This window comes from Ambystoma mexicanum, chromosome 5q (genome assembly GCF_040938575.1).
Source record: "Ambystoma mexicanum isolate Mex_15411 chromosome 5q, UKY_AmexF1_1, whole genome shotgun sequence".
In the NCBI taxonomy this organism is placed as follows: Eukaryota; Metazoa; Chordata; class Amphibia; order Caudata; family Ambystomatidae; genus Ambystoma; species Ambystoma mexicanum.
This window is the reverse complement of record NC_090933.1, coordinates 684,365,724-684,392,040: the sequence shown is the minus strand read 5'-3', so window position 1 is coordinate 684,392,040 and position 26,317 is coordinate 684,365,724. Positions and strand designations below refer to the sequence as shown.

Genomic DNA, 26,317 nt, shown 5'->3' with positions numbered 1-26,317 from the left:
CCCGTCAGCGGGGGGAGGAGTTTTAACAGGTTGGTTTTGTCCATTTGGACCCACGGAATATAGTTTGGCCTACCTGCTCCTTTATGCATCAGTGGCATTTGTAGTTTCTGTTTCTTTCCCGTTTTGTTTGTTCTCCCTTTTTTCGTTTTACTTACCAGTATGTTCCCTGTCCTCCCTGTTCGTTGTCTTAATCTACCTTGCCATAATGGTGGTGATAGTGTGTCTGGGTAACGGCAGTTTGGCAGTGGGGAACCCTCTGCGGCAGCTGCCTCTTCGTATTCATCTAAATCATCCCTATTTCTTCTATTTCTGACTCTAGCTCGTTATTATCCTCCCAGATTTCCTTGGGTTCACTTCCTTGTCTTTCACCGTGATCTCCACTTTGTTGACTCTCCGGTGTATCTGGGCGTATAATTCTCACTGGTTTGTTATTCAATTGGAACAGGAACTGTCCTGACTGCCACTCTTGTTCTTGTCTCTGCTGCGATGACGTCCTTTGTGATGCTAAAGATTGTCCTGATACCGAGGCTGCTGGGGTTACATTGCCTGCTGCCCCTATCGGGGGTGTGAGATCAGCCAGTGACAGCGGGAGTACCTCCCCTCCCCCTGGCAGCATTTGCCATTTGTCACATAAAGCTCTTAACCGTGTTATTTCCATTTGTGCGTGTGCTAACTGGCGGTCTAAATCACCTGTTAAACGTGCTATGTCCACAGGAGGTGCACTCGTGGGGCCGTACAGGCTTCCTTTGTCATATGGTGGAGGTTCGGGGGCTGTTGCCCCGCCCTGAGCAGTGGTGGTGGGTGGTATAAACAGGGGTTCACTAAACCCTACCGCTGGCCTAGTCATTAAGGGATATATTTTTGTTACTTCGTTTTCGGTTGTAGTTGTTGAGCATTCCCCTTTTGGTGTCCCGCCTATTTCTTCAGGTTTTTTCTGCTTTTCTATCATTCGTGTTGTACCTACCTCTGCCGTGGGGGCAACTTCCTCGAACATTCGCCATAAATCTAACACTTCTCTCCGGTTCTGTAACTGTTTCCCTTTGTATCGTGCTAGCAAATGTGTTGATACTAGGTCCAACACTCTTTTGTCAAATGACCCTCCTTCTGGCCAAATTGGTGTAACCCCGTCTCCTTTTATCTCAGTGATCCACTGATCGTGATACTTCTGTATCCTGTCACTATATAGTGGAAGGTGCTGGCAAATATGTGCCAGTGGTGTTACTCCCCCCATGGCAATGTTTCTTTTCCTTTCTTGTGTATTCTGGTACCCTTGAATCTCTTCCCACCTCTCACTTGGTATGTCAGTTACAATATGTGGAAATAATACGTTCTTTATCAATGCTCACAATTACCATATGTCACATTAGCTTCCTGAGAGGTGTTACTTGGTCACCTCTCACAATTTATTTCTTTGCTTTACCTTATGTCAATCACAAATTACTTGTACTGAAATACTTTAGCATGTTCAACAAGACATATACACAAAAGCAGACCGACAAACATATAATCATGCAACATACACATGCACTGCCTGCGCGCGTTTGTTCTTTCCTTATTCCCGTTACTGTCCCTGGCTTTTCTTCTTCCCTATTCTACCTACTATTTTGCATTCACTCCCCATCTCTTTCACCTTTATTATGTCTCAAGATTTCTTGCCTCCGCGGAAAAAGAATATTCTAAAACTACTCTGAGTCTACTCGGGACCCCTACTATTTTTCTCTTTATCTCTATTCTGCACTTGGTCGGGACAAATGCTATGCGGCGCCGCCTTCTACCCCGTACGGGCTAGGATACCACTTCTCTTCTTCTCACTTCTTACAACACCTAATGGCCATATAAAGGATAGATCAGAAAAGCCTTACCGTCACTCACACAGACCCTATTCTTAACTATCTTCCCTTTGTTTGCTAATTCCCTTCTTCCCGTATTTCCCCTTACCTTCCTTTGGGGTCTTTGCAACCGGGACTCCACGTGTTCAGTCAGGTACTCCGAGGGTCACCGCTCACGGCCGGACCTCGCTCAGGTCTGTCCCCCAACCAAGCCGTGGCTTGCCTTGGCGAGCAGCCTTCTCGATCGGGTATTCGTCAACCGGGAACCCTTGACCCTTTCTTCTTGGTGTGCACAGTCTGGTCAATCGCGTAGGCGATGGTTTTGCTGGGGGGCACCCTGGATCTCGCTGCCGGGCGGTGCAGGCCTCAAGGCACCTCTCTAAATCACGTCGCGGGGGTCACCAAAAATGTAGGTGCCTTTCCCCGGCTTACTACGTGTGAGAGAAAATAAAATAGCCGACACAACCCCTTGTCGGGGAAAGAGGCACTGAGACCCAGCTGCAAGAGTTCAAAGGATGGTTTATTTCTCCAGCTAGGAAATAACCCAAAAAACTCCCACCTTCAACATTACATCAACCTTGTATATATGTCAATTGAAGTAACTCTTACAAAAAATGCTAAATGGACCCGATTGGCCAGGCGGTGTGGTGCTGTAGGTGTGGGTAGCATCTCTTCCTTCTGGTTGGCTGAGTGGCTGACGAGATGACGGACGTCAAATATCTTGTGCTCCACGCAGGTCAGGGTCCGGTCACTGTGGTCACTACCTAAGCTAATATGTTGCATTCGAAAAACACTAAATAACAAATTATCTAAAACATTTTATGCTACTTTTCATATTTCTACACAAGTTACACATAACAATTATTGCCAGTACAATTGGGTCATTCGTGGCTTTAATTGGAGGCCTTGACCTTATTGTGCATGTAAAAGAATCAAGCTGAGTTTCACATATCTGCTAAGTTTTTAGACCTATTAGGATACGTAAAAACATATATTGTGGTAAGATGCTTAAGGTTAGTAGTGGGTGTGTTGGGTGGGTTTCGCAGCACAGGCGAGGGTCTGGCACTTGAAAGAAATACATTACAGGGAGCGTAGGGTCAAGATGGCAATAAATTGTTCTAAAATGGGGGTGGGTGGCTTGCACGTTTATGGGGATGAACGAGCAGAAAGTGCTTAGCTCATTCTAGTTCACATGCTGGTTCTCAGGCGAGCAGTGATCACAGAGGAAGAAAACTGTAGCATATTGATTGTTGCATCTTTCTCCGGCTTCAGCGTGAGAAATGGAAGCGCAGAGCTTTCCTTCGCAGGGGGAGTGCAAGGGTGGCGGCCAGCCATCTGCCTGCGCGCCTTGTGTGTGTGTCTCTGTCCTTGGCTGCTGCGGTGGAAGGGGAGCTGAGCATTGCTGTACTATCGCAGTGAGGCCTGTTTACCCAAGATGGAGTCGAAAGGGGGCACAAAAGATGGATGCCCCGTGTCCTGCTCAGTAGTCCCATCTATGTAGCAGTCAACCGTGGTTAACTTTACATAAGGGCAAGGGGCAATCCCACTACTGGAGGCACATGGTCCAAGCTTTGTACTGAGGAGCGTACGACGCGAGGGGGCCTGAGGACCCCTCGCTCCCATACAATACATATCTCTTCGTTCTCCACCAGTCCCTGTATTGCTACCATCCTCCCATCTCCATCTATTTTGGTCTGTAATAGTTTGAATGGGACGTGTGGGGCTACCCACGTGATCACCCCTCTTGCGTACGCCGAATACGGCGTGCCAATGACTATTCCTCTCCATTTCTTCTGGACCACCTCCTGTTTCTCTCTGGTAAAATGTGTTTCCTGTATCAAGGCGATGTCGATCTTTTTCCTTCTTAGGTACATCATTATCTTGTTTCTTTTCAAGTAACTGTTTAGCCCCCTTACGTTCTATGTTATTACTCTAAGGTCCCCCATATTTCAGCATTATCCAATTCCTTTCCGGTCCCTCTCCCACTCCCGCATAAGGCGCAGGTGCGCAGGTGTGTACGCTTGTTTCCCATTCTATAAACTATTCCCCACAAACAACACTTCAACTCCACAAACTCTCCCCCAACCCCTCATTCCCCTCCCCCCTCTCGACCCTGCCCCAACTGTTGCCCAGATCCATCCCTGGATCTCAGGCGATCCCTCATTTGGCCCTAACCTGGCGAACCCGGTGCTAGGTGCCCAGCAGGGGGTTACCGTACTACTGGTAACCCAACTAAACTATCTAGGGGTATGAGTTTGGGTCCTCCCGAACTGTCGCTACATCCAATTCTGCCCGCCTTTGTCTAACTGCACAGGTCTATAGTCAAGTCCCAGTGTCTCAATTTATTACGGCACCTCAGTCTTTGGAGCCTGCGCCTCGTTTCTCCGTTCCTCCTTCCTTCTGGTCATCCATCCACATAGGACAGTTCTGTGTGTCCAGCCAGTCCGTCGCCTCCTCAGAGGTCTCGAAAAAAATTGCCCGGTTCCGGTGAAACACTTTCAGTTTCGCTGGATACATCAGCATGTATTTGAGGCCCGCTTCGCGCAGCCTCTTCTTCACTGTTCTGTTGTTCATCCGCCGTCTTTGCACCTGGAGTGTGTAATCTGGTTACTCTGTGATGGTCGCGGAAGACCTGCGTATCGTGCCACCTTTACGAAAGTATTCCAAGATCTTCTCCCTGTCGCGATAATTCAATATCTTTGCTATGACTGTTCTCAGGGGGGACTGTGCAAAGGGGTAGATCAGTAGAAGCACTCCCTGGTATTCTAAAATTAGAGATTGATTTATTCAATAATGTGTAGAAGTATACATATTTTTTTGAGGTGCGGGGGAGGAAACGTGAACCTGGCACAGGATCACAATAACAATATAAGTAGAATCAAAAGACGAGGATCCAAAATTAGGAACCCTCCCGTCCCCTGCACTCTATCATAAGTCCATCAATTGATGGTTCAGCAATTTTAAATGCATTTGTTGTAGTTAATTAATAATATTCTGATCAAGTTAGTAGTAAGACTGAACACTCAGTGATTTTGTAAAAAACCCAAAAACAGGGGGAGCTTTTTAATTAATGTCACAGTAAATTCACCATACAGATCTGAAGTGAAAAAGCCAAAATGACTGTCTACAAAAAAACATGAAAACAGTAAACAATGATAGTCCATTTATACAATTCGTGGCTGACGCGTTTCGGGATATTCATCCCTTCTTCTTGAGCCTATTGGGTTTGGACTGCAAAACCTAAACAGACATGAAAAACAACATTTAAACAAACATAATATACGCATGTAAAGTGCTAAACATAGTGGTCCTTATTGAACCCACATCGAATTCACATATATAGGTATATCCTAACTGGAGTAGTTCAAATGTAACTATCTGAGGTATTCATAAACGTTACTCCCCAATAAGGGGTACCCACTGTGGCCAGTGCACCAGGAACAAATCCATGTTCTATATCAGAAAATAATCAAAGGAATAGAGGTGATTACCCATCTGTGAGAAACATCTCCAAGGAGTGTGTGCCAAAAAAGTAGAGTAGCAGCATACCTTAAGTATAGTGGAGGTGAGGCGTAAGAAAACCCTCAAAGTTTGGTGAACTCGTGTTTCTCAGTTCTACCCGCCAGTTGGTGGAGAAAACCCTCGTCTCAGGCGTGCAAGATGCCTATACATGAGACATAAATAAAGCGGTTCTAAGAGTTTGAATATTCATTACACATGTAATTGGTCAAAAACAATTATTATATTTAAAGTTTGTTCACAGAAAACGCTAACAACAAAGAAATAAAGGGACAACAGTCCCTTATGAATAGAAATGAGTAGAAATTAATTAGGTCCATAAGTGCATAACAGGCGTGAAAAAACAATGGAAGCATATGTAGAGCTCTCACTTACCTTACAATCTGCAAGTTAAAACGGGAGTTACACGTGCGGATGCACTGCTTGCCCGGAAATATTCATATGTCCCAAAATATCCTCGGGAACCAGAATCTAAAGTGCTCGGCTGTAAACATGAAAGAAGCAAACAATTCAGAATGCTCCCCAGTGGAAAGAGGGGATCTAATGGATCGTAGTTTGATATAGGTAAGGCGCCATTGATATCCTGTTGTATTTACCTCTGCCAAGTAGTTTCAATGACGCTATACGATCGCGTGTGAAAGCAAAAGCCGCTTCTGTTGCTCAATGTAACTAAAACACGAGCGCCTCCCGATCGGGGGGATGAGATGCTCGTGTGGACTGTGGAGGGTCTCAGCGTCTCCCTGGCAACGATCTACACAGACACCAGCCCATCCAGAACCGAGTGTGTGTGTGGGGAAGATAAAAAAAAGGACTAAGTAAAATCTTCATGTGCACCATAGCTGAAATGCTGGTGTTAAGATGAGCGCCATTGTGGAAAGTGTATTGCACAATGGAAAAGAGCCTGCTGTTGGATTACAACAAGCAATAATCCACATTGTAAGATTGGACAGTATGTTAGGGATGAGTCTCATAGAGAATTCTAATTATGTTAGTTGTCAAAGGACCCCAGATAAATTATTTTACGGATAATCTAGGTTAAATGAATATACGTGCTGAGTACTATGGCCACAGTGGGAAACCTCCCAAGTGGGAGCTCTAGTGTATGTTAAATAAACCTAAATACAGGACATGTTATATGTTATAAAAACTAAAAAGTGCACTGGTGTAACCGTGGAAACGCCCCCAATGGAGCAGCATAAATACCAACTCCCTATCAATGCGTTAAAAGGCAGAAGCAACGCATTCTAGGACATAAGTAATTAAACAGAGGGCCGGTCGACATGTCCCGGACTCATATGGTTTTAACAGTTGTTCCACTGTGGAAGACAGAAATCACACTCAATAAGTACATTAGAGTGGATTCCATTATAGTTAAATTCAGTCAAAACCATTAAAGAAACAGAAAGGAATTTCGAAAGAGTGTGAACAAGGTAAACTGTCTTTACTCACACACAGTATAGACCAGAGAGGACAGTGAAAGAAGATATCTTAAAATGCTACAGTGTGTTAGCACCATTGTTCTATAGGAGAACATGGAGCAAGGTCAAGTTCAGATAAAACACCTCAGGGAAAATTCCTCATTGAGCCCTTGTGGGTTAAGTGTGTCTAGCTGGTGTATCCAAAACTTCTCCCTGCGGGAGAGGATGGATTGGTAGTCTCCACCCCTATGTGGCTTCTTGACGACCTCCAGAACTTGAAACTTGATCTGGGCAACCGTGTGATGATGTTCCAAGGGGGAACACCGGGGGGGGGGGTCTTCTGGACAGGGCTATGTGCGCCCTCTCAACCGCAAATCCTTGAGTGAGTGCTCCCCCCTCGAATTCTTGCAGCAGCATTGTCTCAATATATTCTGTGGGGTTCGTCCCTTCCTCTCCCTCCGGGAGTCCGACGAAGCGTATGTTGTTCCATCGCGCACGTCCTTCGGCTTCCTCAGCTCTGTTGTCTAGATTGCTTACTTGTTGTCGCAGTGCATGGATCTCCGAAGCGTGTGACGCACAGGCAGCCGTGTTTCTTTTCCAGCACGCCTGTGCTTTCCGCTATCGACCTTACATCTTGCCTCAGTAAGTTGACGTCCACCTGCACCGCATCTGTTTTGACCTCAAACGATTTGTTAAGTGTGGTCATCGCCGCCTCCAGCTTTGTCTCCCATGTCAATTTCAGGTCGGCAATAGCCTCAAGGATCTGGCGGTCTCTGCGCGTTGGTGATGCGTCCGCTTGAGGATTCCTCTTTGTTCCTGGCTCCTTCTGACATTTGTGGAGTTTTTGTAAAGTCCTCCATAGTGGGTTGCTTCCCCTTCGACTTAGGCAGCCTGGATGCCATCTTACTGTGCCCTGCATTGTAGATAGAAATGGTTGGGGCTGTGGTTCCCAATATTTACGCTCGCTCTCCTGCCTGATGCTGGAATCCGTTCGGGGATTACTCACTGCGGGGGCGTGGTGCTTCTCTCGAGGTGCGGGGAAGCCCAAGCGTCTCACTTAACCTTTAGATTTCTCCCCCCGCGCCGGTTAAAGTAGATTGCTCATCGTGCATGCTCTTTTGGAATCCAGGTTCATCTCGCCGCTTGTTGACTTTGGGCGGTTCACCTTTTTCTCCCCCCGGTGGAGGAGGTCATATCCTTGTGACCTGGGGCGTTATATTTTATGCTTTCCATGTGTGCTGTGCCGGTGCCAGTTTCGCCAGCTGTATCCTGGTGTTTCCTGCGCTCTTGTCCTGCTTCCCCTTTTATTTTGTATGGGCCCCTGGTTGTGTTTTGTCCTGAGATTCTACTATGCCAGCTTACTATGGCCTTGCCTGGTTCTCTCATGCAGGCCACACAGCATTGTGGTCCACCGCGTTCAAGATGGCTTTTTGTGGGATCACCTCTTCCAGTCTCCTCTGCCCCGGCGCCACCTCTTGTGATCCTTAGCGTATTCTAATGGGGCCAGGTTTTGCCTTACAAGCGTTGGCGGTCCGCCACATTCAAGGTGACTTCTAGAGGGGTCACCTTCACCCGTCTCCTGTGCCCCAGCGCTGCCTCCAATACTCTTAAGTGTGTCCTGGTGGGGCTGGGTCTTGTCCCTCTCTGGCCACGTTATTCTGGCCTTACTTGGCCTGCTGGCTAGTTCTGTTCATCAGGGTCGGGATGAGTGCATCCCGCACAGCAACCCTGTATCTTCACCAGCCCCCCCCAATTAGTGCTGTCAGTGCTTCTGTGCAGGGGGGCACCAGCACCACCATCGAGGGTAGACTCAACCCCTTTTTAACTGCTGTGTGCAGCTCTGTACGGGAAAGGGCAGACCCAATCTCCAGCGGGGGCCTGCACCCTCTGCCACGCCGGCTCCGGTGCAGTCAGCTGGCTGATCCGGGTGATTTTCATCACGCCGGTGCTCCTAGCCACAACGCCGCGCTGGGGTTTTAATGTGCGTGCACACGAGGGCGGTCTGCTTCTGGTGCCCGCATGCTTTCCCCTTCACAATGCAGAGCGGCTCACAGAAGTGCGCATCGCAGCATCAGTCCAGTCCATTTACAGGGCAGCGCACACTTGTCCCGGCAGCGCTCAGTCTCTGGAGCACTTTGTACTACTGGGCGGCCATTTTGTATCCTTTGTTTTTGCCGCAGTGTTTCTTTCTGCACGGTCAGTTTCATGTGTGCAACTTTGTTTCAGCCTCCAAGCGTCTCCGTTCGTGCCGCTTCGTTTACCATCCATTTGCCTGCCTTCATTTCTTGTTTCCAGTGATTCAGGCAGTGGGCATTGGCAGGATGATGGACGGATCCTCGGGAGCGCCGGAGCTGACCGACCTTCTACATGGCTTGTTAGCCACGCCCCCCCAGTAATATATACATGAACTGGATGTGTGCACATATGAATGGAATGTGTATTCCTGTTGGAGTGGGTGTAGCTCTCCAAGCATCTGCAAGGGGTAAAGTGGCCATGGCCTGTAGGATAATCCGTGCTGATTTGGTGCCGTTTCTGTGGCCTATGGATGACCTGTCTTTCGAAGAGTCCAGGATTGTATTGAGGTCGCCTCCCCATATTACTCTCGCATCTCCCACTGGTGAGATTAGTGCTATTATCTGTAGGTAGAAATCTGGAGAGTCCACATTCGGGCTGTAGGTATTGATTCAAATCAGTTCCTGGCCGCATTTTGACTCCCATATGATCGCATACCTTCCTTCTGTGTCCACTCTGGATCTCATCATCTGGAATCCGGTACGTCGATGAATCACTGTTAGCACCCCTCTGACCTGCGAGGAGTAGTCTGTCGCCACTTTTTGCTGGTCCCATTTCCGGGCGAAGGTTTCAGTGACTTTTATGGTGGCATGTGTTTCTTGTAGTAGAAGAATATCTATCCTGTGTCTGTTAGCGTAAGCTAGGATTTTCCTGGCTTTTATAGGGTTCGCCAGGCCTCTGATGTCCAAGTCAGCAGTCTAATAACTTGGGTCATCCTGTGTGTTGCCATCTAAGGTGCATATCAACATAATTCCTGGGTTTTTTGATACGGCAGGAACTCCTCTGGTGCTGTGTATTCGTCAGTTTTTTAAAGCAAACAAACAATCCCCCAACTCCCACCCCACCACCCCCATATGCTTTTGCGTTCCTTGTGATCCTCTGGTCTTCTCCGTTTCATTCTCTTATGTAGGCAACTGGCCTGACCCATCCCCCAACCCCCCAACTGGACAGTGTAACCCCATTCTTAAACTGCAACTTCTGCAATTGTGGGTGGTTCTGTGTGGCTGCCACCCCAATATTCTGTTTAATCCACCCTAGGGGCTGCTGCGCTATCTTCTAGCAGTTCGGGCAATATGAAAATCATGGCCTTCATTCAGTGTCGATGTCCTTGCTCAAGTGTTGGGTTGAGTTGGCGGGTCCTTTCCATTCGGGGGGAGTGAGATGTTTTGTTCTATGTACCCCATAGCTTCTTCAGGTGATTCAAAGAAATGAGCTCTTCCGGAATATTGCAGGCGGAGCTTCGCAGGCAACAACATGGCGTAGTGTACTGATCTGGCTTTAAGTGCTTTTTTGACTTGATCAAACGCGCGGCAGGCTGCCTGAACGCCGTTGGAGTAGTCCGCATAGATATGGACTCTTGCAGAGTCATATGTTAACGTTCCTTTCTCTCTCGAGAGATGGAGAATCAGGTCTCTATCACGGTAGTTGAGTAAGCGTACAATAACCATTTGCGGTGGTGCGCCTGGTTTAGGCGGCGGGGCAAGGGATCTACGAGCTCTCTCATTGAGGAATTGTTGGGAGAACTGTGCTTCTGGGAGCATGGCTCGTATCACTTCCTCTAGATAGTTCCATGCAGACATTCAGGGTTTTTGTACGCCAGGCCCACCACCCTAATGTTGTTCCGGCGTGATCTTGACTCCAAGTCATTGCACTTGGCTTGCATCGCCTTCAAGTTCTTCTTAATATCTTCTATGTCTTTGCCTTATGATACTGATGTGTCTTCTAATACACCGATTCTGGTCTCGGCCTCGGAAACTATATTATTCACATTCTGTAGGTCTGACTTGATTGCAGAGATATTGCTGACAATGTCATCCAGTCTACTTTTCACTGTGGCAAAACACGTCTGAAGCGCTGTCATATAGGGGTCGGTGCCTCTTCCCCCAGGTGTTGATGTACTAGCTGATCCCGCCTGCGAGACCCCTACTCCTTTCTCCCCCATATTGGGGCTAGTAAATGCATACATGGGACCTTTTCTTTCCTGTTCCCTCTGTTGCCCATTGTCATGTCCCAGTATGTATGTGTGTCACGTGTAGCTATGTAAGAGTTGACTCTGACTGGAAGTAGTTTCTCCACCTCGTTGTGCTTCTGGACTCCCCTGTTGGGTATGCGTTTTTTATTATATATAGTGGCTGGTAAATGGGTTGGGTACTCCTTCGGTTATCAGTGTTATGTATTGGGGCTGTATGTCCTCTCTACCCGCTTTGGGTTTGGGGCCCTTTCCACGTGCTTTCACCTTGAGAGATTGAGAGTAGCAAGCCTGGGGCCATAGCACACCTCCCACTGTGTAGCCACTCAGCTTCTCACGTGTTATCACTCCAACAGACATGCTGTCGCACTGAAATATGATTGTTGTGTGCCCCGGGCTCTGGATGAAGCTGCCTATACGTCCGCTGCAGTGGCAACTCGTATGTTGCTTTGAGCCCTCTGCTGTCACTGTGAATATGCATATTGTGGCTCTAAGATCAGGATCCCTCCGGAAGGTAGGCGGATATATGCTGCCGGTGGGAGGGAAATGCACAAATGTCTCAAATTGTTGTAGGGTTCTTGGAGTGGGGCCCCGGTTGGGGATTCACTTTGGTGATAGAGTGTCCAGTCTCCCTCCTCCGCTTGCATGCTCGGAGTGTATTGATCCAGACTATCCAGGGCTCTGCAGGGTTTATACGTCAGTCTCGGGCTGCAGGCCTGGTTTGGCGACTCCCTTCTCTCGGGGATCGCGTCCCTCAGGCACACGCACCCCATCCCCTCTACAGCCTACCTTCAGCTTGGTGCCCGCAGCGCACACAGGCACATGGGCGCTCACCGGGGAGGGGCCGCTCACCGTTCTTGCCGGATGCCTTGGTGACTGTTGGGCCGCCAATTATAGCGGTGCCTCGGCCTGTCTCGGATCTAGTCTGCTGTGTTGCGGGTGATATATCTCTCCACTCCGCCGCGTGCAGTTTTACGGTTCCCACAGTCTCTGGCGCTTGTATTTTCATGATTGCAGAGTCGGCCGCTCCTGATGGATTGTGGATATCTGATGCCCGGTTGCTGCGTCTCTGGGGAGCCGGGCGGAACGCCGTAATAACTCGCCCTCCAGCCGCAGCTCAGTGCGGCGCACGGACCGTCGGATTGTCGTTTTCAAGGATAGACTGTGCAGAACTGCTCAGCTTTGGTTCTACTAGCGCCTCTCTACTTTCACCACTCGTATCTGGTATGAGCCTCCAATAAAACCTCTCTGAAACGCAGGATTTCTTGGTAGGATTTCTAGAAAGCGCCCAGCTCTTCGTTTAGGCGGCCATATTCAATGGCGTCCAACTGCGCCCTCCCCCCCGGCCTTAATAGTCTTTGATAAAATATTGTGAACCATGTCCTCTAAGAATCTGTATCCCTCTGACTTGCCACAGAAGGGGTAGGTGGCTGGGTATTAATTGGCTCTCTAGATCTTGGTCTGTATGGAGTGTGGCCTTGGTCATGGTAGTTTCCTCTACTTTCGATCTTCCTTTCCTTTAACAAGTTTACATGGTCGTCTTCTGACGTCTATCAGATTGGGCCACAACATAAATCAAGGGACCTTTTCTTTCGAGAATTGTATAGTGTCCATAGTATTTAGAAATCCTCTTGTTCTCTGAAATAGGAAGGATATCTAAGACAGATTCACCTGTGTAGAAAGATCGGGCTACAGCTTGTGTAACATACAGAGCCTTCTCCTGTTCTTGGGTTCTGCTAAATGTTGTTTCACAATTTCCCTAACAGCCATATGAACTTTGACTTTCTGTGCTGTTTGTTAGATGGGTAGGGTATCCTCTTTTCTCTCCTCCCAAGTCTCTTTTAGCATGTCAAGTACTTCTTGAGGTTCCCTTCCGTATAGTAATTCAAAAGGAGAGTATACTAGAGACGCCTGAGGTGTTTTCCTAACAGCAAAGAGAGCCAACGGAATGTGATGAATCAGCAATGTTTACTCCAGAAAACCTGGCCTGGAACACTTCTCATGTGGCCAGGGAAAGGCAGATGCTTACTGATCCCGACTCTGGGGGTGGTGTTCTGCGGCAGGATCACATGAAGGGGAAGCATGTCACGACGAATGGCAAACCCCCTTGTTTAACTTTCCTCGAAGCGCCACTCTTCTTATGGCTTATTGCAAAATAACAGAAGTAAGGAAAACTAATGTTTCCCTTAGGGACTTTAAGTCCCAGAATTCCCTAAGTACTGGGACGAGAAAAAGGGCTGAAGAGGCACAATGTTGCAAGAGTCGTCAGTTCATTAGTGGAGATGAACCACGCCTGGGGGAGACTGAGTGGCATAAAAGGCCCCCTCAGATGCAGGCCATAGAAAAGGAGCTGACTCTGCTGGAGAAGAGCAGAGGAAGTCAGAAGCAGAAGGCATGTGATTCGAGTTGGCAGTCCTGGCATAAGCTGGAGGAAAGAGTGGACGCCAGGACCACTGCAGGGCAGGTTCCAGCTGCCAGTCCCGAGACGGTCCGTATCCCCAGAAACCAGCGGGAAGCGTGCAGAAGGAAGGTTTCCCCCTTGACACCCCTTCTGCAGAGGATGTGCGGCAGGAAGCCTACCGGAGGCCGTTACAGATGGCTGGCGTGTACCTGCGATCCTTGAGGCCGACTCTGGTGGTTGGGGTGCACCAGGTTACCCCGGAGCAAGTGGTGCTCCAAATGGAAGTGGCACAAACAAAGGCAGCCTTACTGAGGTGGTTGGCCGCATTGTGAAGAGCCAGAGCAGCAGACGTCCAGTGAAACGTGAGGGCAACCAAGTCGCACTCCGAAACTGGTGAGTGACCCCGGAACGCTCTGCCCCTGTTCACAGGCGGGACGTAGGCGTGCGAGTGAAAGGCACTTACGTAGTAGCAGAACGAGTGCAAAGCTGCACTGCCGTGTGAATGAGAATAATCCAAATGCTGGTTTTAAAATTGAACTTTAGTAAAACAGAAGCCGCAACTGCCTAAGAATGAAAGTGGTTTCCAAGCTATTTGTCTAATTCTAGCTAGTGAAAAGCAGCTAAGGATTAATGTACAAAAGCCAAATGACAGTATTCTTGAAAGTGGGAGTTTTTGGAAAACCCAACCAACTGTGGGGGCAACTTTATTGAGAACCGATGTCAGTAGGTATTGCCAAGCCAAGACAAATACACTCTGGCCAATATTGCAAACAGCAGCAGGGGGCTAACGCAATGGATATAAACTCTGTATCTAGGTGCCCATATTTTATACAAAATCGGGTGCACATTGGGATATCCACAGCTTGTCAGTCTTTGGTTGTTTGTGATGTGGGGAAACAAGAGTGGCAAACAAGTCTGCCCTTCTGGGGACAAGTATCCAGAAGGAAAGGAACATTATTTACAGAAAAGTATTGAAGAGCATCAAATGTGAATCTTGTCTTCCCTGGAAAGGTGTTGAGAATCTTGAAGCGGTCAGTTGTTGAATGCTGTGAAGCCGTTGTAATCTCTTATCAGTTGACTTTGAATATAAAAGGCATTTGTTGTTGTGAAAAGCTGTTAGGGCAGGCGGAAAAACCCGAATGGAAATCCTTTGGAGATTGTAGGCATGGCAAGGAAGCAGGCCAAGTGGAAGTTGGACAAGGGCTACAAGGTGGTCCTGACAGAGTTTGTTTTAGTAGTACTAGAAGAAGAGTCCAGCAAGGCTTTTGCTACAGAACAACAGTTATATTTCCTAGAGTTGTTAAAGTGTCAAAATCATCCTGACCAATATAAACATTGTTGCTATTGAAGAACTAAAGATGGTTATATGTGACATTACCGAAGCAAATTTCTAAGTGGTACATTTCACAGCAACCAAAATACTGAAAAAATACCAAATTTTCTTTTTTTTAATTTTGGGGGTCCCCCCAAGCCCTCTGTTTTCCTATCCTTATATAACCCCACCCGACCCATTTTAACCCCTTACCCCACTACCCTATATATATATATATATATTTATTAAATAATTTCGGTATTTTTCGGTATTATGGTTCCAGTGAAATTTGCTTCGGTAAATTGACTGGATACCCTAAACACCCGTACAAAGAAGAACAATGTTATAATCTATGTGTTGGAACTTTTTGTTGACAAGTTGAACTTTCAACAGTCTATATTGGAACTTGGTTGTGAATCAAGATTTCTTTGAGTTCTTTTCTTGAACTGTGACGCTGAATCACATTTAAAACATGGGGAATGGGAGCTCGCCCAGGTTCTAAAAGGAGACTTTGGTTACTTTTTGAGCTCAATCATTATTGTTTTGAACTGCCATGTATTTATTTCCTTGTCTGTTTGTTGTCTAAGTGTGAGTGGTTCCTGTAGTTTATTTTAGGCAGAAAAATCCTCGTCAGGTTAGGGATAGTGAGGCATTCATCCAACCTAATATTCTAATAAAATAGCATATGTTGAGAAAACCTCACAACATGGTCCGCCTCACATTTTACCCGCTCATAGAAATCATGACGTCTCGGTTACGACCATATGTCTCTACCAACTTATTTAGAATACTAGTTTGATTGAATCTTTCTACAAGTCCATCGGTCTGAGGGTGGTGCACCGATGTACGCAAAGTTTAATGTGTGATATCTCTTTGAGGTCCTGCATAATCTTGGACATAAAGGTGGTGCCTTGCTCTGTAAGAATATCCTTTGGGATTCCAACTCGGGACAGGTAGGGGAAGTAGGTGCTTTAGACTTTGCTGACTAGTATTGTTCCTAAGGGGGAATACTTCAGGATACAGGGTAGAAAAATCAACAATTACAAGAATAAACTTGTTCTCCAATTTACATGTTTCTAGTGGGCCCACTATGCGTGAAAAGGTAATGTCGATGATTAGTAGAGGTTGCAATCGGCCCTGGGGTACCGGAGTAGCTGCGTTTTTGTGGCATATCGCAGAAGTCATGACATAACTCTTCGTGTCTGCAAATATTACTAGCAATAGAACCTTGGTATTACTTGGCTTTGGGTCTTACATGTTCCCTGGTGGGCAGCAGTAAGATGTGAGTGTGCCAGCTCCAAAACTATCCTCCAGTGGCTTCGGGGAACCACCAGTTGGGTTCAGGAAAGACCGTCCCTCCCGTTGTCCCCTCTATAGAACAATCCCTTTTTACGGATAAAATAATTGACCGGCTAGACTTTGCCCAGCCTCTTCTGATGTTACCCCCAATCCTTTGTAACAAGTTCTAAGGAGCCTACCATGACCACAAATGAGCCAATTTCACCATCCCTTCCTTTCCTAACTTTATAAGAGAGGTGGCATCAGATTCTCAGCCTGGTAGCCACTACGAATGGTAACTGCGTGTATAATAAGAGGAGATCGATAGCTGCAGCCGAATATGGTCGTGGTCCTCATGGAGATGATTGGCCTCAGGCAACATACAGGGGAAATGAGGATCGCTTGGATGAACAAGTCTTGTGGGCCCCCAATATAAAACAACAGAGCCCCTTTGTGACTCCCTCCCAAAGTAGTCTCTCTACTTTGAGCAAGGCCATCAGCTATACCCTCTTTGTGAGTGCGTATTTGACGATGCTACATGTTTTCTCACTGAGACTCAAACTGCTAGCCATACCTCGGAACAATTCTGCAACCTACTGAACTCTTGCGCACCTGGGTTGCCTACGCAATAGGGCCCATAAGGCTAACCTTTGGCTCCTTACCGTGGCCACCTTTTTATCTCTAGTTAACACCCTAGCCTTTAGCAAATTCCTATTTTCTTTCCCGACTAAGCATAGCATGCCTTGCCCCGATACTCAAGACGCCAAACGCAGCAGCTACTCCTCGCCACACATCCTATGGCCATCACAACACACCTTGCAGCTTACTTATAACATTCCCTGCCCCACTAGTTCTAGGAATGCCAGGTTAGGTTCGCGCACGAGCAATCCATGGCCCGTCAGCCCTCACTGTAAGACCCATCCACTCAGCAAGACACCTTCCACACACCCACCTTCATTAACGACCAAAGATCATACCTTCTCCAACAATACCGTAGCCCTGGATGCATTCAATCTCTCTACCAGCCTTGCACCTCGCACAGCTCCCCACCTCAAAGGAGCCCTCATCAATGCTAGGTCTCTGATTGCCCACGTACTAGACATCGCAGACCTCATTTCATCTAACAAGCTTGACTTCTTAGCAGTCACAGAAACCTGGCTTCACTCAGCCGCAGGACCATCCCTTATATTGGCACTGCCTGAGAATTAAGCCATCATCAGATCAGACAGAACAACTATTAGAGGCGGTGGAATAGACCAACTCGGCATCAGAGAACTGCCTAACGAACCTTTCTCCCCAAGAGAAATTCTCTCAGTCAAACTTCCTCTATCTGCAACACGGACCTTACTCATCTACCTTCTATACAGACCCCTGGGGGCCTATCTTCTCTTTCGAGGAAGACATCACTCACCTTCTCACCCACAACACTAAACCAGGCTCTCAAATAATATTACTGGGAGACTTCAACCTAGGCCTATATGACATCCAAGACACTTGCGCCACAGCATTAGAGAACACACTCTCAGAGCTAGGCTTTACCCACCTCATCTCCGAACCAACGCACAACAAGGGCAGAATTTTGGACTGGGTAGCAGACCTGAACTGCTATACAGAAATACTTTCAAATCCTCCTTGTGCCTGGACTGACCACTGCGCTATTTCATTTGCGATTCAGGATACTATCTGCCCCACTCCTAGCAGCTCACAAGCACTACCTGCATTAATCCGTAACAACCGCCTTATCACCTTAGAAGACCTGCTCCCCACACTCAGATCTGTCACAAACATTCATGGGATGTTAAACAAAAACCTATCCTGTTTGGTGGACATATACAACCACAACATACTCCAAGCCCTAGACTCAATAGCTCTGATTAAACTAGAAAAGCCAAATCACCCGCACATCTAAATAAATGGTTTTCATCAGACTTGAAAGCCTTACGTAAATCTAAAAGAAACAACCTCCTAGGTCTTCGCCAATCTGGATTTAGGCCAAGACACGGCACTGAGACGGCCTTGCTGGATCTCAAAATCCAAATGGACGAATCGAAAGAGAATGGTAACCCTGCTCTTCTCCTCTTGTTTGACTTATCGGCAGCGTTCGATTTAGTCAACCACAATATTCTCACTAAACATTTGACTACAGAAGCCTCCTTCTCACACAATGTGGCTGCTTTGATTCAGTCCTTCCTCGCAGATAGAACCATGAGGGTATTTGCCCCCTCAGCCTCAGCAGATCCTGCGCCTATCACGTGTGGCGTCCCCTAGGGGTTCTTGTGTATCCCCCATCTTATATAACATCTTTAGGAAGATATTGTTTGATCATCTACATGATATGAGCGTACCATACACGAGCTATGCGGATGATACGCAGATACTAATTACTCTCTCAGGCTCCTATGACAAAGACTCTAAACGTTTGAATAAAACATCTTAGAATTCACGCATGGATGGCTAATCACGGCCTATGCCTCAAAAACAAGAAGACTGAGCTTCTTCTCGTCGGCTCCAGGCAACATCTCAACAAATTAGAGCGCCAATACAAATCATTTAACATTGACGGGAACAACATCACTGTTTCTAATGACGTCAAAACCTTAGGAGTGTATCTGGATTCCACCCTCTCCCTCTGTAGACAAGTCAATGCCACAGCCTCAGCAATGGCTTACTCCTCCAAACTCATTAATGTGTGTAGGCCCTTCCTTTCCGCTCACAGTTGTATCACTCTGGCTAGATCACTGATACTCTCGAAGCTGGACTACTATAACACCCTATACTTAGGCACCATTAATGTAACTTAAAAAAGTTGCAAGTGCTACACAACAATGCTCTCAGAACTGTTCTGAACCTCCTGCGTGCTAACCACATCTCTCAAATAAGATAGAATGCTAAATGGCTCCCCATAAAAGATAGGATCACATTTAGAACCCTTATGGTCACCCATAAATGCCTCTCAAATCTGGCCCCTAAATACCTGGTTGATAAATTTGGCATGAAACAGTCCCTCAGACCTACTCACCCATTCATCTGTTTGCCTGCACCTAGATGTGTAACACTAGGGTCGCCTTTCCTTCTGATTGTCTACTTCGCCCAGTTATGCTAGCCATGTGCACACTCTCCTTACCGCTTATACTGTTTATCTGCTATACATTAAGAGCTTTGCCTGGATATGTAAATCTAGGCATGCACCATCCCATCTCTGGCCTCTTGCCAAACTTCTCATTTATTTATGTTACCATATTTCCTGGCTTAACTTGTTATCCTGCAGTGTAACACATGCTTTCTGCCGACCTCAGGCCTGACATGTTATACTGTTTTGTAACACATGCTTGGTGGCTACCCTCTCATTGTATTTTTAGGCTCACCTCTGCCAGTCTGCTACATATATATATATATATATATATATATACATATATATATATATATATATATATATATATATATATATATATATATATGTAACATGTGTTGTATTTATAAGCAAAAGCACCCAGATACCTCTGGGTTAGGTGCGCTATATAAGCAAATAAACTAAACTAAACTAAACAGAGGAGAAATGTCATAATATCATGCCGTCTAGGCATCTCACAGATTGTAATGGAGGCAGTCGAGAGAATAGCACAGACCTCATTTTCAAGTGGAATGATCACACAGCAGGTAATCTGGGATCTAATGTAGTTTATGTTAATGTTAAAGGACATTTGTACCGTGCACTATCACCACCGGAGTGGTCCCCTGGCGCTCTGGCGGCTTGAAAGAGGAGGTGAGGTTGAGTTAGTGGGAGGAAGCAGGAAAAGTGCAAGAGAGCAGTGATGTGCTGTTGGTGGCCTCAGCCCGGTGGGTCCGTTGGCTGGGCCAGGGGTGTTTGCGGCCGGTAGTCGTTGTGTACTGTTGTGCAAGACTATGTGTGTTTTTGTTTTGTTGTTGCGATGTAGTGAAGTTTGTGCGGTTTGTTGTGCTGTAGGTTTTGGTTGTGTTTGGTTTGGAATTTGAGAGGTGTATGCAGAAAGGGAAATTGTTAGTAGGGTTGGTTAGTTTGCGTCTCTATCCTGAATTGAAGCGTTCGGCTTGCGTAGTCTCCCCTGATGCGGCTCTGTCCTGATCTGGGTCCGACTGGCAAATAAGGTTCCTTACTCCTCTGGCCCCCACCTCTAACATGCTCTCTCATAGATCCCCTTATCCTCCCTTCATACTCCTGTGGCCAGTGCACCTGCCAATGTCAACCTCTCAGGTAATGTGGTGATTGCCAATATCTCGATAATTCCTCATCACTGTGGTGCCTGGCGGTAACTAAGGGGCGGGCGAAAGTGTTGGTGGGATTGTCTGGGGTAGTTGACTCAGTTTCCGTGCATGCCGCCTGTGTTCCAGTCTATCCGGTGTCACCCGTCCAGGTGCCGTGGGAGTTACCCTCTCGGGTAGGGGATGTCTGTGTCCTTTCCGGTTTAGTCATCCTTTTTCCGGTTTTCATTTCCAGATTTAGTCTGGTTTAGTGGTGTTGAAGAGCCAGGTTTTTAGTGATTTCCTGAATTTTAGGTGATCTTCAGTGTTTCTTATTTCTTTTGGGATGTTGTTCCAGGTTTTTGCAGCTAAGTGGTAGAAGGAGGTGCCTTCAAGTTTTTTCTTAAGGTATGGTTTGAGTTCCAGGCGGATTTCGTTGCTTGATCGGAGGGGTCTCGTTGGTTTGTAGACTGTTATTTTCTTTTGTAGGAATTCTGCTCCTTGTCCGCTGATTGCCCTGTGCGTTATGCACATTGTTTTGAAGGTGATGCAGTGTTTTACTGGGAGCCAGTGTAGTGTTTTTAGGGCTAGAGTGATGTGGTCTCTTCTGGATAGTTTGAGGAGTAGTCTTGCTGCTGCATTTTGGATCCGTTGCAGTTTCTTCAGGAGGTATTCTGGTATTCCGAGGTAGAGGCTGTTTGCATAGTCGATTTTTGACATGATTTGGGTGACGATAGTGAGTGTTTTGTGCGTGAAGGAGAGGAAAGGTAGAATTGTTCTTGCTGTGTGGAGGAGGAAAAAGCATTTCTTCACTGTTGCATTTATTTATATGTGGTAATAATGTATAGCTATTAGTATTTTGCTTTGGTATGTGCAAACTCAAATATAAATGATTTTTTTTTGCAGATGGAATAAGAGAAGAAATATAATTTGAACGTTATAAGCAATTGAAAAAAAACTTGGAAGAAAACTTCACAAATTAATTTTTGAGGTACGTGATTTATAGTAACAAAAAAAACTTTACCATAAGATTTTGGAATTAACAATGATAATTTGGGCCTGAATATAAAGTAGGACCAATAAGACTTTTAAATGGTTTGAGTTTACTGGCAGCCATAAATAATTATTTGTCTAAATATTTTAGGGTTACAGTAATTGGAAAAAATGCAGTGTGAAGAATAACTTCTTTCCTTTTTCAGGAATTAATATTGTTGAATTTTCCGCAGTCTACTGTCATCCATTATAATTAATTTACAGGGTTATAACTCATTCATTTAAATATTTATGTTGAAAAAGCGCCTGAATTTGTGCTAAATACTGGCCAGGTGTCAGAATTTTTTCTGAAAAAGCGAGCAAGTGATTGACTGTGAAAAGAGGAATTAATTATACTGAAGAGATGAAGAGACTGATCATGAGCCAATTTCAGTTAATTAACACTATGAATGACATGAATATCCATTAATGGGGCTTAATATGTAATCATTTATGTGTATAATAATTCAGAATTACATCTCCTATTCATTAACAGGGACTCAGAACAGGGATTAATATTGTTAAGAATTTAACAATATGTTATTTTGAATATAGCTTTGTGAACCTTATTTGTAATCTGTACACTGTTATTTAATATAAAGTGAAATTTTAATTACTAGTTTACACCTACATTTGTGTCATTTTGTTAATGAGAATGGTTGACTTATGCACAGTTAAGGGATTTTGAATTCATTTTACCAAGTTCGATAGGTAGTGGTGAAGCAGAAAAAAGACTGGTCATGCCTACGCAGCCTTAACAGTATCTAAAATAAGGAAAGAGAAATGTCATCATTGTTGTTTGGATATGTTGAAAATAAAGTTATGTTTCTTCTCACACTGGGCAGGAAGTAGATTCTTCTTTGTTAGCATTATCCATGGTGTGCAAGTAAACGATTGATCTGTGGAGGTGATGAAGTTTGGGTATTTGGGGAAAGATGACCATGGGGGCCAGGTATCACCACCCGCTCTGTGATGCAGGACTTCGGGAGGATCCCCTGTTCAACCCCCAAAACCTGTGTCTGGAGGCAGGGTAACTTCACACTTGCAACAAGAAGGCAACTGGTCCTTTAACAGATGCACAAAGTCTTCTGGTAAGCAGTAGCAAGGATACTCATTCCACTGAGCCTTTATTACAGACCCCATGGTTGGGAAATATTGTTTTCTAAACCAGTGAAGTGTGATGCCACAGCCCCGCCCCCACAGCAGGGCTGAGTACCGATATTGCAATACAAAACTCGCTCATCAGAGAAGCTGTGGTCAGAGTGGTCCTGAGCTCATAATTATAGAACCCCAGTGCTCCTGTTCATGTGTGGTAACCAACTTTTTGTTTCCAGTGTCTGAAGAATGCACAAACCCCATACTCTGCAAATAGAGAGATCTATTTAGCTCCTGCTTCTACCCTGGGAGAGCCTGGCTAGTTTCAAATCAACAGTTAGCGGGAGCTACTTTTGGCTCCCCAGGCCAACTAGTGCCTTACTAACATGGATATGTGACATTTATTTTGAATATTTGATAATGTAAATAGGGAAGAATAAGGACACATCTATGACACATTTAAATGTAATGGACCATACATAATGGGCAAAAAGTCAAAGTGTGCATCTCATGTGAAAGTTAGATTTGCAGTGTGTTGTGGATTTGTTCTTGGTTCCCCAGCAGGAGTTCCTGCCTACTGGATGGAGCCTGTCACCCAGGAGCTGGTTTTAGCACCTGCTAATTGAATTCTATTTTCGAACCCTGTATCTCTCTGCACTCTTTCAGAAACCCGTGGGTGGCTAGACTTGAGGCTGGGAAAGGGGACTACTGGTCTGGAATGTCCTCTTTGACTCCTCTCTCTCCTTCTCCCAACACATTTCCCTCACTTCTCGCACCTGTCGCTATCACCTCTTCAATATTCGTAAAATCCGTCCCTCCCTCACGTTCCACGCTACCAAACTCTTAATCTCCTCCCTCATCTTCTCCCGCCTCTTCTATTGCTCTTCCCTACTCTTTGGACTACCTACATCTCATCTTGCCCTCCTTAAATCCATCTACCACTCTGCTGTTCGTACCCTTTGTCTCCTTACCTCCTGTGACTCCATCTCCACCTCGCTATCCTGCCTTGGTTGGCTACCATTCCACGCTCAACTTAAATTTCACTTTCTATGCCTTGTCTTCAAATCCCTCCATGGTCTTGCTCCCCCTTACCTCGCCTCCCTTCTCACTTTCTACTCCCCCTCCCGTTCCCTTCGATCCACTGACCATTTCCTTCTCACTGTTCTTCCTTCCCCCTGTGCCTCCTCCCGTTTCCGCTCCTTCCAACTCCTAGCGCCTCTGCACTGGAACTCCCTTCCTCTCGCAATCCGCTCCACCCCTACCTTCTCCTCTTTTCGCACTTCCCTTAAATCTCTCCTCCTCCATTCTCCTCCTTGAAACCCCCTCCCCCTCTCCATCCCCTCCCTCCTCACTCTTTCCCCTTGACTATCTCTCCCCCTTCTCCTACCTCCCCTCTCTCTCCCTTCCCTTTCCCTCCTCCAACTCATCACCACTACTCCCCCCCTTCTCCCCTAAGTTAATTGCTCTTTTCACTGTTTTGTTGAATGGTTCATATTGTAATTTTGCTTCTACCGTTATATTGTTTATGTTTTATGTGCTAAGTTGTTCCACTGTACAGCGCCTTGGTGTAAGGCGCTTTATAAATCAATAAATACAAATACAAATAAAGGATAACAATTGAGACATTCGTTTACAAGGATCCACACAATTTACTTGTAAAATCCCCCTCCCCTTTTACCCCAAACATGTGTTACCTGAGACAGCCTTATCACATGCCGGGAATTCTATTCGTAAACTAAAAGGTATCTGTTAGTTTTCGCAGATTATAATGTGAAGAAAAGTTGGGTCATGGAACTATTCTCATGAGGTCAGGGTATCAGTCTTCTTTGGCAAACCAAAGCAAATTCCGTTTTGCTGGAGGGCTAGGAATCTTTTCCTGTTTAGCCGTTTCTTCACATAATAGCCCACAATTAAAATAAATGAGAACCTAATTACCTAGACAGAAATCTTGAAGAGTTAAGAAGGAATGAAAAATGCATATTTCCGGTCCATGGAGTTTGTGGTTTGCGAGATGCTGGGGCTCCAGAGTGGGTTCCCTTTATCCACGTCTCACAGCCGCAGACCCAGACATCATGGCGTTTCACCCTAATAATGGTGTGGATCCTGCATGCACTTGCATCATCGCCATTTTGGAAGAGGACCCTAATATGTTATTGCGGTACCCATCGTACCACCATCTTAAAGGGGGAACTCAATGCTGCTGGTGTTGCGTAATCATAACCTTGAGTCCAGGAAGGCTGCTGGAAATGTCCCTGGAGCAGATGGCTCTGTGACCTGATATCAGCTAGGCAACACCTTATAGAATGTCCCCCTCTCTGGACCTCCCCCCAGTGCCCTCATCCTCTCTGCTCTCCCCCCAGGTTTCTATGGGTGGGTGGTGTGGAGTTTCTTGAGGGGTTTAGGAGCAAATACATGCATGGCTAAAATCCAAGACCTTTCTTGATGTCCATAGCCAACCCAGTCTCGATCAGATATTGTATGGTGCCTCTATATCGCCGGGAATATAGACTTTTCCTCACTTTGTATGTATCCTGTGGGCCAACTGCTGGTGGTTTTCAAAGGTGACAATCCATATATTTTCTTGAATGAGCAACAGGTTTGAGAAGCTAGACATAAAACATGGGATGAATCGTGTAGTAGGTGTTCAGAAGAGCCAATACTTTTGCCACATGATTGACAACGTTCTCAATAAAAAAGGGGCCAATACATTTTGGTTTCCATTTCTAGGAGCAGGTGGGAATATGTTTATTTTTAGTAGACTACCAAACTTCATCATGTCTTTGATATCATGGAACGTCTTTCCTTCTCTTATCTGCTTGACTCTTGATACTATCTTGAGTCTATTTCAGATTAATGGAGGCCTCATGCAAGCCTTTGTTCAGTAGCCATATCCTGCCTGTGGCTGTAGGGATGGTGGAGTTCTTTTGCAGGGGGATGGAGATGGGATGGTATCCGTATGAGAGATGAAATGATATATCAGCAACAGATGAATGGAATGAATCTTTGTATGAAAGTTCCGCCACTGGGAGGAGAGCTAACCAATCTTCAATACATTCGGTGGCATAACACCAGCGATATTGTCTTATTCACTCTCTCGGTCTGCCCATCGCTTTGGGGATGATAGACTTAAGCATGGTTCCAAGGGATTCCCATCAGTCTGCTGGCTTCTTTCTAAAACTTTGAGACAAATTGGGACCCCCGATCTCTGATGATAGTCTCTGGAAGTCCGTGGGGCTGAAAAAAACTTTGAATGAAGTTCTGGGTGAGAACATCCTTGGGAGAGTTATACAATGAGCATTTTGGTAAAGGAGCCCACTATGGTCAGAGTGGTTGTCTGGCCTTGCACCAATGGTAGGTCTGTAATGAAATATATCAAACATGTCTTCCTTTGGCCTGTGGGTATCGGCAATGGTTGGAGCAATCCCATGACTTTCTGGCATGATACCTTTGCTCTTGCACAGTGCTGCATCCTCGTTTATAGTCCTTCACATCGTCTTGACAGTTATCCTACCAAACATATCTCTAAACCTTCTTTAGGGTTTTTCTGATTCCAAAATGTCCAAACCCCATGGTATCATGACACCAATGGAGTAAAGGGTTTTTGTGAGTCCTTCGTAGGTCTTGATTTTCAGTATTTTTCACATGCTTACTTAAAAAGGTTTCCCTCATTCTATTGATATTGCTCTCCTTTTATTAATTCTACATATGCCTCTAGATTGGGTTGATTGATAGCTATCATTTGATTGGGAGCTGCTAAGGGTACCCTCATGGGGGTAAGTGGGATGGGGGCTCAACGTAAACAAGGCATAAGCCACAGTGTTTAGTGTTTCCACGAAACAGGAGAAGAAATTGATCCATTACTTCTGACGCTGATTAATGGCCCTAGCAACAAGAAGGAATTCCAAGTTCTTATGGTCTGTTATGACAAGGACTGGATAGCTTGCTCCTTCTAAA

At 45.9% G+C, this 26,317-nt stretch overlaps 1 protein-coding gene across 2 annotated transcripts in view; it reads left to right on the top strand.

Moving 5' to 3' along the window:
* PPP1R42 (protein phosphatase 1 regulatory subunit 42) overlaps window positions 1-26,317 on the top strand; it is a 1,058,014-nt gene that overhangs the window by 211,940 nt on the left and 819,757 nt on the right. For both annotated transcript variants that reach the window (XM_069621142.1, XM_069621141.1), the window contains exon 2: window positions 21,143-21,227. The gene's annotated coding sequence lies outside the window, so the exon portion shown is untranslated. The remainder of the gene's footprint in view (window positions 1-21,142; window positions 21,228-26,317) is intronic.